The sequence below is a fragment of the Ammodytes marinus genome (assembly GCF_949987685.1).
Source record: "Ammodytes marinus genome assembly, chromosome: 1".
In the NCBI taxonomy this organism is placed as follows: domain Eukaryota; kingdom Metazoa; phylum Chordata; class Actinopteri; order Uranoscopiformes; family Ammodytidae; genus Ammodytes; species Ammodytes marinus.
The window spans coordinates 29764934-29777660 of NC_137230.1; positions in this window are offsets into that span (position 1 = coordinate 29764934).

The following is a 12727-nucleotide window of genomic DNA, read 5'->3' on the forward strand; positions in this document are numbered from 1 at the left end:
GAGAAATGCAACACAATCGTCACTCAGTAAATGTGCACGATGTAGTTTGATGGTTATCACGAATAAGGAGTTGTAGGCGGCCTTTACAGTTAAATAAGCAGGACAACTACAACCATATACCCACTTTGCTTGTCTTTTTACCTCTGCATAACCTTGTGGATTAAATTACTTCTATTTTCTTCAGTATTTTACATTAAATGATCTTTGAAGTAAGATATCATTCACAACTTTTATATATATATGTATATATATATATATACATATATATATATATATATATATATATATATATATATATATATATATATATATATATATATACATATATATACATATATATATATATATATATATATATATATATATATATATATATATATATATATATATATATATATATATATATATATATATACATATATATATATATATATATATATATATATATGTATATATCTCACCTGCAAAATATGTTGCCTTTAAAAAAATGTTTTATATTTTATATTTCTGTGGCCAATGTTCTTTGTTGTTTTTATTGTGCAAATAAATTAAATCTAATCAAAAGCATGGTGGTGAATTGTAGGTGTGTTTAAAGGTAAAATTGTACAATCTTCACACTCTCAACATTAGCACCTTTCCAGCAATGTATTCAGTTGGTGTTCTTTACCGCAAGGTTGATTTTCTGATAAATTTGAAGGCCCAATATGGAAAATTAAGCTTTTTGTTTGCTCATTTGTTTTCTTGTGGAAATAGTAAACCAAAAGGTGTGTCCTTCAGAGATTATAATACAGAACCCATATGCATAGGCGTTGTTTAAATATACCTGCATGGATGGATGGACTTATAGATGGATAATGTACTTTATTTATTGCCATAGGGAAAGTGTGGCATTGTAGCAACAGTTATTGTGGATTGTATCAGGAATGACTTTCTGTAGTGGTCAAATAGCTGAAGGTGATGCTGTCCATCATCTTCAGCAGCTTGTGCATTATCATTCTCTCCACAACCAACTGGGCTTAAACAGGTTAACAAGGATTTGCTCATGAAGTAGAGTCTGCTCTGTCCCTCCATGCAGTTTGTTGTTTAATTAAATGCCCAGGTTTCTGTAGCCCTCCATCAACTCAACCTCTTCTCCCAGAATGGAGATTTAGCCTATCCTCCTGGTCCTCCCAAAATCCATATCAATCTCTCAACCTTGGTTACATTTAAGAGGTGTGTAGCTCCTACCATGCCCGAACACTACTGTCCACCTGTTCCCTGTCCCTGTAAACTGTCCTGTGAACTGCACACAGAACTGACACACCTTGCATCTGCTGAATCATCTGAATATTTAATTAAAATAGGCCCATGTGAAAGTGACAGGTGCTAATTGAGGGATGTGAAATACAAAGGCAGTTTGAACAAAATAGGCTAGAGTCATTGGAAAAACTGTTATAGAGAGATCTTAACCTTGCAGATTAAATCAGGGCGCTGTCAAGGCTTCCTCGCCCAATGCTACACCACAGGTCCAGCGCGATACACACGTGGAATGTCGCTGCCCGTATGAAAAGAACAAGAATAAATCTCTTATCAATACAGGTGAAACTCGAAAAATTAGAATATCGTGCAAAAGTTCATTTATTTCAGTAATTCAACCTAAATGGTGAAACTAATATATTATATAGACTCATTACATCCAAAGTGAGATATTTCAAGCCTTTATTTGTTATAATTGTGATTATTATGGCTTACAGCTTATGAAAACCCCAAATTCAAAATCTCAGAACATTTGAATATTACATAAAATCAATAAAAAAAGGATTTTAAATACAAAAATATCTAGAAAGTATAATCATGCATATGTACTAAGTACTTGGTTTGGGCCCCCTTTGCACACATTATTGCCTAAATGCGGTGTGGCATGGATGTAAGTAAGTAAGTAAGTAAGCTTTTATTTATATAGCGCCCTTCACAGACCAGGGTCACAAGGCGCTTCACAATGCGCTTCCAAAGGATGCTATCTGTCTGTGGCACTGCTGAGGTGTTATGGAAGCCCAGGTTGCTTTGATAGTGGCCTTCAGCTCCTCTGTATTGTTGGGTCTGGTGTGTATCATCTTCCTCTTGACAATAGTCCATAGTTTCTCTATTGGGTTCAGGTCAGGAGAGTTGTCTGGCCAATCAACACAGTAATACCATGGTCAGTCAACCAGTTACGTGTGGTTTTGGCACTGTGGACAGGTGTCAAGTCTTGCTGGAAAAAGTAATTCAGCATCTCCATAAAGCTTGTCAACAGACAGAAGCATGAAGTGCTCTAAAATCTCCTGGTAGACAGCTGTGGTGACTTTGGACTTGATAACACAGTGGACCAACACCATCAGATGACATGGTGCCTCAAATCATCACTGACTGTTGAAACTTGACAGTGGTCTTCAAGCCCCTTGGATTTTGTGCCCCTCCACTCTTCCTCTAGACTGTGGAACCTTGATTTCCAAATGAAACACAACATTTAATTTGGATCAGTGATGATTTGAGGTATCATGTCATCTGCTGCTGTTGGTCCACTGTGTTATCAAGTCCAAAGTCACCACTGCCGTCTACCAGAAGATTTTGGAGCACTTCATGCTTCTGTCTGTTGACAAGCTTTATGGAGATGACAATTTCCATTTCCAGCTAGACTTGGCACCTGCCCATGGTACCATAAACCACTGGTAACTGGTTGACTGACCATGCTACTCTGCATGAATGGCCAGACAACTCTCCTGACCTGAACTCAGAAACTATGGACTATTGTCAAGAGGAAGATGATACACACCAGACCCAACAATACAGACGAGCTGAAGGCCACATCAAAGCAACCTGGGCTTCCATAACACCTCAGCAGTGCCACAGGCTGATAGCATCCATGCCACGCCGCATTTAGGCAATAATTCATGCAAAAGGGGCCCAAACCAAGTACTTAGTACATATGCATGATTATACTTTCTAGAGGGCCGACATTGCTGTATTTAAAATCCTTTTTTTATTGATTTTATGTAATATTCTAATTTTCTGAGATTTTGAATTTGGGGTTTTTATAAACTGTAAGCCATAATAATCACAATTATAAAAAATAAAGGCTTCACATATCTCACTTTGTATGTAATGAGTCTGTATAAGATATTATTTTCACCTATAAAGTTGAATTACTGAAATAAATGAACTTTTGCACGATATTCAAATTTCACCTGTATATCATGCCAAGTGTGTGGTGGACAAACCGCCGTCAAGACCACTTACCATTAAGACAGGGGACAATATACTGAGTCAACTGCATATGCAGAAAATAATAAACACTGCCACACCACACCGCAAACACTGATTAAGCACTGTTCATAAGACTGCCTAAAATTCTACCTTTTTAAGGTCAAAATCATGAATAAAGCAATCTTTAAACTACTCCCATTTGAGTAACTGGCCTACTCCTTCCAAATACTTTCAGTTGCAGGATTCACATTCAATATGCACCTAGTTTTATATTATGTGTAGGCTATGCACAATTTATAGCAACATTTGATATCATTAACTAAAAGAAAACAACCAAATCCCTGTCAGGGTAGGCTACAAGATGTGACACACGCACGCACGCACGCACGCACGCACACACACACACACACACACACACACACACACACACACACACACACGCATTGTAGAGTACTGCTTTAGTAAGTTCAAGAAGCCTATTCAATGACATTTTAAACTGTACATTTAATTGTTTTATAATTTCATGTATAATCCGCCACATATTTGATCAGAAACTTTAAATTATACAACCACAAAGGCTATAAAACACATTTTTCTTACAGAAATAGTTTCCCTAGAATAGTGGGTAGGCTACAATGAGCCTACATGCTTTAAGGTTTAGGGTAGGCCTATAAAGAATGTGTTCAATTCAAGTTATTTTATTAATTTTTTGGTAGTGCAGCATGTTTCTGTAAGTGGTTCCATTATTCCTAAGGGCCCTTATGATGTTTCTGTGTGGAAACGGGGACGTTTCGGAGGAGGGGAATAATGTAACCTACTTCCTGTTAAGTTTTTTTTTATTATGATGGGGCAGAACGGAAGTGTCAGCCGTGTGAACATGTCTGACTTGTGGTTTTACGGCGGAGGCCCTGAATTGTAAATGGAATGCGCCCTGAATCGGCAGACACTCTGATAGGAGTCCAACGGGTCCACCCAGCCCTAAAAAGGATGATGGGAAATGTAGGATTACATAGCAACGGTGGTAAATACGTCAGCAAACTAACCAAATAGAGATCAGATACTCCCAATTACCGAATATAATGATATTCTGATGTATTTCTCGCTAGATATGTTTTCAAAACATATGTTTATGCACTTACTAGCTGAAGTGTGACGTATTTGTGTCACCATGATAACCCTTGACTTCAAAAATTTGCTCTGGGAAAAAAAACTCGGCGGAGGGTGGAGGGAGGGAGGGAGCGCTCTTGTCAGCTGTGTGTGTGTGTGCTATCTTTGATTGTGTCCAGTTGATCAACAGCTTGGCACGTAGCCTATTTGTGTACCGAACATTTCTTGAGAATTAGCCTATCAGACTTCAGACAGATCATATGAATTCGCAATATCAAGATTATGAAAATAAAGTACATAGGTCTCGCTAGAAATCTTTTTAGCTCAGGGCTGCCGATAGGCTCGTTTAGCATTCCTCGATACTGATTGGTTTGTAGAGGGGCGTGCGTCTGACGTCACCCTATTTTCCCTGCAGCCCTGTGTAGTTCCGTAGTCTAGTTTAACGTTATCTAGCTGGCAGAGAAGTTGTAAAGGATCTTAACATTGTGTCTGTCGGTCAAATTGTAACTTATTTACCTCTGATCGTTTTCTTTTTGTGCTGTTTTGGACCGCAATTTTTTGCATTATAGTCAAAATCGCTTTGTTTTCCACCCAAAGGGGGCGTGGCCATGTCGGAACGTCGATTGCCTTCACCAGTTTGTTTGAATGAATGAATGAATGAAGAAACATGTGAACATATCTATGGAACATATTAATTTCCTGCAGCGCTGTAGTTCAGGCAGCCGCCCAGACAATGCACACTTCAACCAAACATAATCCTAGAGGTAAATAAATGGCAAAACATAGGCTGAGAACGAATGTATGCGATATGTTTATTAAAACGTAATCAATACGTTTTGTAGCCAAACGTAATTGAGCATCCTGAACAGCTCTAGGCTGAGAACGAACTTGTTTGCGATATGTTCATAAAAACGTAATTTCGGACAAAATACGTTTTTCAGTCAAACGTAATTGAGAATGCCGAATATGTTCATAAAAACGTAATCATGGACAAAATACGTAAATGGTCAAACGTAATTGAGAATGCCGAATAGTCCTCTGGGAACGTAATTTGATGAGACAGGGTTGAGGTTATCGTCATCGCAGGTCTGTTCAAAAGACAACCAGGTGGTCCGGCCCAAGCAATTTGTACGTGCCCTAGTTTGCCCCCTTTCTCCATCACCAAAACTCCCCCATTCCCCCTATTGTTCTAAGCAGGTAAGGTGAGCAACTGAAAGCATTACTTCAACAAAAAGATTGATCTTTTAGTATCCAACACTCACGTCTTGTAGATCTCTCAATGGTTGCAGTTTGCTTAACAACACCTTTAAACAGTTACACCTCCACATTGCATTGCTATTATCATTAATGTTTTCATGAACGTAGTACACCGGCCCTTATTTTCTACCTAGACTCTTGTCTATCAACAGGTGCAGTGGAATATACACTTTTTGCACTTCCAGTTTTGCACCAAAGTATTAATAAACAAATTGCCACCAGAGCAAATATTGTATAACCTTTAATAAACATACTGTCAGTTTAGAGATCAGCGGATTATTCCGCCTCACTGCACACCTGTGTGGGACAATTTAAGGCAATTTTCTGTTACACAGTAGAGCTTCTTCTGAATGTATTTTATTTGGAATTAAAAAATACAAAAAGACAAAGTGCAATAGGCACATTGCTAATCTCCATCAGCGTGTTTCTTCTCTGCAGTTAATTGTGTCAGCACAAGTGCTTCAAGCAATAATGTTTGTGTTGAAGCTGATTATAGTTTCTGAGGTAATTATGGTGCTTCTAGCAATCTCTATTGCCTCTTGAAACTATAAAGGGCAACACATGCAGGTGGCACACAACATGTGTCAAACATCCACGCCTATTGTATAAAATGTAAATCTGAGTAACGGAGTGCTGGAAGGCACATTTTGAAGGGGCTATGTTTACATTTTTAAAATTCCCCAAATCCCCAAGTATTTTGAAGTAGCGTTCAAAACGGGCACAAATATGATCGCAATTGAGAGGAGTAGAAGGGTTTACTATAGTTTTCTCAAAGCCAATAACTGAAAACGAAGACATCAGACAACATATCATATTATACACACTTCTATTGACATGATAGCTACCAACAGGACAAGTACAGATCATTTGAATAAAGCATCCAAAATTAGTTTATATGACCTCAATTATTACTTTCCTGTCTGTCTACCTGAGGTTATGAAAGGCTGGGTTCACATTCAGTTCGCTCTCTTTCATAATTTATTTCACGGTGAAACTGGATTGAGAAAATTGAACAGGAGGCATGGAAGCGAAAATACATTCCTCTGTCTCCTTTCAAAGAGTCGCACAGTACAAAGTACCAGCCACAGTTCATCTCTCTTTGACAGTTCACTAACTCACACAAGGTTTGTGCTGCTCCACAATCAATCCAACAGTTTTAAAAGTGGTTGCACAACTTTGTTTGATTGGTTCTGTTCTATTTTTTTCTTTATTTATTTATACACACACAGGTACACACACTCACACACACGCAGGCACGCACGCACACACACACACACACACACACACACACACACACACACACACACACACAGACGCACATGCACACTAACACACAACAACATAAATGTTCTCCCCAGTAACAGTTAACACGTAAAAATAACATTACATCCGACTATATCAGTTGTTTTATATCTCATGATACTGTATATGATGGGGATTGTGTTCTGTGAATTTGCAATAAAAACGCTTGTTGACAAAAAAGATAATGTAGCTAACCAACAAAGAAGAAAAAAATGCCTTTTTTCATGGCTTCCATCCAGCGAGGGAGGTGGTCTTTTGTTCCCTTGAAAGTTCCAGTCGGAAATGGAAATTGAAATTGGACGCAGCGGAAATGCGACAGGAAATGAATGCAACACAAGTTTTGAATGGCTTTGTTTCAGGTTTTTATAGTTTTGAACAACGTTTTATTATGTTTGTGTGTTTTGCAAGTCGGAGGTTTCAAGCCTCGGGGTTCAATCCCACATCTGTACGTCTGCAGACGGCATCATTCACCGCTGGACCATCTTTAGCGTTGATGAACAAGGCCATTCAAAACTATCCAAGTCCACGAGGGTCCATTAAAATAATTAAGGTGCTGTTTCAGAGGAGGCAGCTTCAACTGGATAGAAGACTGCTTGAAGACCGAGGGCCATATACACAACACATTTTAGGGCTAAGAGTAGGTCCTAGTTTGCTGATTTAGGAGTAACTCTTAAAAATAGCCTAACACTTGCCCTTCAGGAAATGAGTGGAGGTCAATGTAAATGTCCCACAATGGACTGGCTTGCTGTGAAAAGCACCCCACCTCAAAATCTATTTATCTACATCCTATAATCAAATCCTTTGGTGGGTATAGTTGTAGGGCTGATGCTAATAGCTGGGGTAGGTTTCATGGATGTAATACTTTCCTAGTGGGAGACAGCAACCCTACCCTAACCCTAGCCCTTCAGGAAATGAAGGGCACCTACCTTTGCCTAAAGGCTCATTTTTGCTCTATGTTAGGTACGCATATGGATACGGACAGAGCCTTCTGTCTGTACTCTGAACGGTACCTTAATAACTATGAGGGTTTAATGATCTTAGTAAAGCTATATTTAGAGAGTAGCCTATCACATTTATTTATTATATTTATAAAAGAAAAAAATATTTATTAAGCTCCTTTTCCTGCAGTTGCTGTTGGTTTACAATGCACTGAAAGTTACTGTTAGTGTCCACTGCTTTACAGATGCGTGTCTCAGCGGTTTCCTTCGGCATGCACTTAACGATTTCGCCGGCTGATGTTTCTAAATGGTGAATTTCCCGGTTCGTCACTGTCTGGCTATTGCTCCATAGTCCGCCGTTGAGAGAAATACAGTGAGAGTGCATGGTGATCTTTGTGAATAGGTTTTAAGAAATTACTCTTAACTAAGAACTTTTAGTGCTCCTTTTGAGTACTCTTAGCACAAAGATAAAATGTTTTGTGAATACGAACCCTGGTCTCCAAGGAGTCTTGTATCCATGTGAGCTAATCAACCAGACTGCAGATTCCTCTTAAAGCTGAGTATTTCACACTTACCTAAGAATGATGTCGTATTGAAATGGAAAGAAAAAAACGACAGTGTAACCTTTGTCGTTATTATTAGCATTTTTTAATGACAACAGGCCTGCTGCATGGACCTTGTCTGCTATGAAGGTCTTTGCTGCGTTGCAGAGTCACAAGGCTTCACTTGATGCGTACAGAATTCACCGGACCCATACTGGCCTAATGTACTCTACACACGGCAGGACGTGCTGATCCAAGAAATTAGATAAAAGTTTTAGACAGGGGCAGTGACAGTTGTTATGCCACTGGTGTCTGGGCTCACATAGAAAACAAATGGTTGTGGGTGTTTTTACGCTCTTTATACGTCGCCAATGTGTCTTTTAGGCTCCCCACAATCTGAAATAATTTTAGAACCTGTGCCTTTGTTATGTCCATTGATTACAGGCAGTGTAGAAGCAAATGTGTGTTAACGATGCATGTATGTTTGCATTTCCAGAGTTCTTTTAATTTGGCCTAACATATGTGGACTCCCCTGTCAGCTTACATGTGTGTATGTGATTGGTTTGGCCATACAGTGGAAGCCTATGGACTTTAGACAATAGCATGCTTCCAGCTTTGTTGCAGCTTAATACATAAACATAAACACATTTGTTTTCTAATTTTTTCTTGAGGAATACTTTGATTGGTGTGATAACACTCTTTTCTTGAAGTCTCCACAGAGGTGGAGAGTTGCATCGGTAATGCCACACTGGAAGACAAGACTGCAGAGTCATTTTCTGTTACATTTGACAAGAAATGTGTTTTTGCCAGGTAACTTATCGTTTGTTTTCTTTCATGCACTTCAAATCTTTCTTTGAAAACCTGGCCTTTGGAGCCGGGGATCCCAGCAAGCTTCTCATTGACAGTCAGGGCAGCCGCAACTGAGCGCCAAGCACAGATGGCATCAAATATATTGCTTAAAGTCATCATTCACTTTAATGTTGCAGTTGCCTGGTCGGCGGGGTAGGCTCTCTTTGTGTCTGTCTCTGGACACTAAAACGCTACCCGTGTCCCCCTGCTGACTCACAACACCCTGATCTGTATTCTCAACCCAGGGTGAAGGGCAGAGACACTCCCCTCTCACCTCCATATTGAACAAAGGAGAGTAGACGTTATTCTCTGCAATTCTCAAAGTCGTGAGCCCCCACTATATGGTTCAGCAGAAATAATAATGTATGCACCCAAAGACCTGCCGTGCCCCTTTTTAAGAAGTATCACAATGGCTGTTTTCAGAGAAGAATGCACCAGCTTCTTTTTTCTTCTGCCAAACACAGTGCATATATTCCATCCTTTATTCTGCAGTCTTGGGGAGATTTATGCTTGCATGAGAAAAATACTTCAACTTGATTTGGGATTTGTCCTCACATCACTCCTTTTGTTCAGGAGAGGGTGGTATGCACTTTTCTTTTACAATGCCTTGAGAGGGGTGTAACGGCCCTGTGAAAGTATGATATTAGAAACATGGTGTGACTCAAGCCAGATAATCCTGGCTATGAAGTGATGATTCATCTGGATGTGAGGGTTTAAGGAATAAAGCGAGGGCTGGAGGGTTTTAAACAAGATGTAGGAAGAGACACCATGTAACCAAGAGATGTAGTTACAAATGATTCGTAGAATAACTGTGTCATGCCTTTACATATTAGTATGATAAACAAACTATTGTACAATGATATTATGATAATCATATTATGAACAGTATGTGTGAGTGTATGTGGTTACATGGGTGGGTGGGTATTCATGTAAGTTTGGTATACACAGGTGTATGTTAAAGGTACAGTACAAGTGTCCAGCACAGTGTGTATGTAAATATGTTTACATATACTGTTTACATTTGTTTTCTGTTTTGGTTTTATTTTTGTTGTGTCTGAAATAGTGTGTTTTTAGTGGGTGTACTTGTAATTGCAGTCTCGTTTATGTTCCTGTTATCTTACATCTTGAAAAATTGTTGGACTGTCCAATTAAAAGTTGTCCATGGCTGTATAGTATTTTTGTCTAAAGAAAGATAGACATACATCGCATACCATGGGATATTTGGGCTGAGCAGTTTCACCCTGAGTGGTAAATGAACATTAAAGCCATTACAGTGACCTTCTTGAGTGATTTCTCATGCAGGCAAATCTATTTCAATTACACCGGTACATGACACTTCCTAAATGGATGTGCTATTAACCAATCTAGTTTAAAAGCTATGCCGTAGTGGACAAAATAGCAGCCTGAATAAAGTGTTCTGCCTTAGACCACAAAGTTTTATCATCCAGGTTATCTGGCTGTGATTATTATAATTTATTTTGACATGCCTTTACCCTAATTCCAAATAGTTTAAGCTGCTCTAATGGATTTTGTTAACAACGAAATAATTTGAGGTTGATTGTTTTGACTCACAAACAAATTATCACCCAACTCTGCTGTTTATTTCAGCTCCACAGAGCGGTTAAGTGTCTTCAAGCTAGCGTCTTTTTAATTTCATGGTCTGCAACTGAATTGTTTTGATTCACGCTCACCTCAAATATTATGCGACATTACTAACTTCTACATAGTTATACATTACATATGTTTTTATTAAGCAACTACTGCATTACCTACTACATTTTAGAAGAAGAAAAAGTAGTAGGTAATGCATAACTATGTAGTACTTACTAAAAAAAAGATATAGTAGTAACCTAAACAACTAAAACAATTTTAGAAAGTGTGTAGCAGTTACTAAAAAAACTAAAACGATGTAGTAGGCAATGCATAACCTCGAGTAGTTACTAAAAAAAAATAAAACAATGTTACAATCTGATATCAGCAGACTCACATTTTTCTTGCAATTTAAACCTTTCTTCTTTTGTCACTCTCTCTCTCTTTCTCTCTCACTTTTCTCCCTCAGGTCATGCGGTTCAGCTGAAGCTGATAATAAGCTACGGTCACACTGTACGGTCGGCTCTGCATTTAGGATTCAGGCGCCACAGCAACGGTAGGAGGATGAGGAGAAGAGCAGAGCAAGTTAAGAGTGGAGTGGGGGGGGGGGGGCAGAGGAAAATGTGGGTCACGCTTGAAGCCATTATGACGTTATAATGCACCAGCACAATCTCTGCCACAGCATCGAATAAATCATAGATGCAACACCCTTCACAGATAATAACTAATGGCTCCTCTCGACACCCCAAGCCAACGCGCGATATGAATCCGCACCCAACAAGTTAGATAAATGAACTTGACGTCTGACATTGAAAACCCCCAACCACATGCATGCACACACACCCCTCGCCTCTCCAACTCTAGCCAATGACACTTTCAACTACCTCTGAGGCGCCCAAACAAAGATTGATCAGAGCAAAAAGGTATCAAGCGGGAGATTATGGGACCAAGGCTTTGGAACTTTCATTACCCGGCCTCCTGAATCATTTGTAAGGATATGTTTTTAATGGGCATGAGCAGAGAGAGCTGTGTGTGTAGTGTGTGTAGTGTGTGTGTGTGTGTGTGTGTGTGTGTGTGTGTGTGTGTGTGTGCGTGCGTATGTGAGGATGAGAGGGGTCATCCATCATGGGCGGACCCTCTAAGGAGGCAAGTGGGACAGCAGGAAAGGTTAAAGTCAGCCCTGATCTGACTAAAGCTCACATCTATTCGGCATTCCAAATCTCCCGTGACACCGCTGAGCGATCTGGCTGCGTTCTTCTTCTGCCCTCCTCGACATCCCAGATACTCGGCGAAGCGCAGGTCAGCAGCCTTACATGCTGCACAACAATTTAAACATCTCAGTGGATTATATGGTTTTCGCAATCGGGCTAGAAGTCATTATGTTCCACCAAAACAAGAGAAATTCTACTTTTCTAAAGTTTGGGTGACGTGGTTCCACCTTCCAAGGCATCTTCATCAACTGTTGAAATAATTCAAAGGTGGATTCGATGATATTTGATTGGCTTTTTGCATAAGGGTTTACAAGTGTTGCAGAGAAATGTCACTAACCTAACATCAATCATCACTGAGATTCCAAGCGTACTTAACAGACAGCACTGGTCTGGCTCAGTGTACTTGCTGTGGTTGCTTCATTCTTCCAAAACTCCGGACTATCCACCGTCTCTACAAATTAGCTGGAAATCATATACCCTATAATTATGTGTATTGTTTTTATTATTCTAATACTGGCAGCCCTCTAAACTATTCACTTGCCCAGTATTTGCTGGGAAGGCTATTTAAAATCAGGCCACTTAAAATACATGTCACCTTATAAATATTTCAGTTCCCTGAACTATCCACTGATTCTGTGTACCTCTCTGTATATTTTCTGGGAATGCACTGTACTCCCATACCTCTTGAATGATACACATTATTCGATTT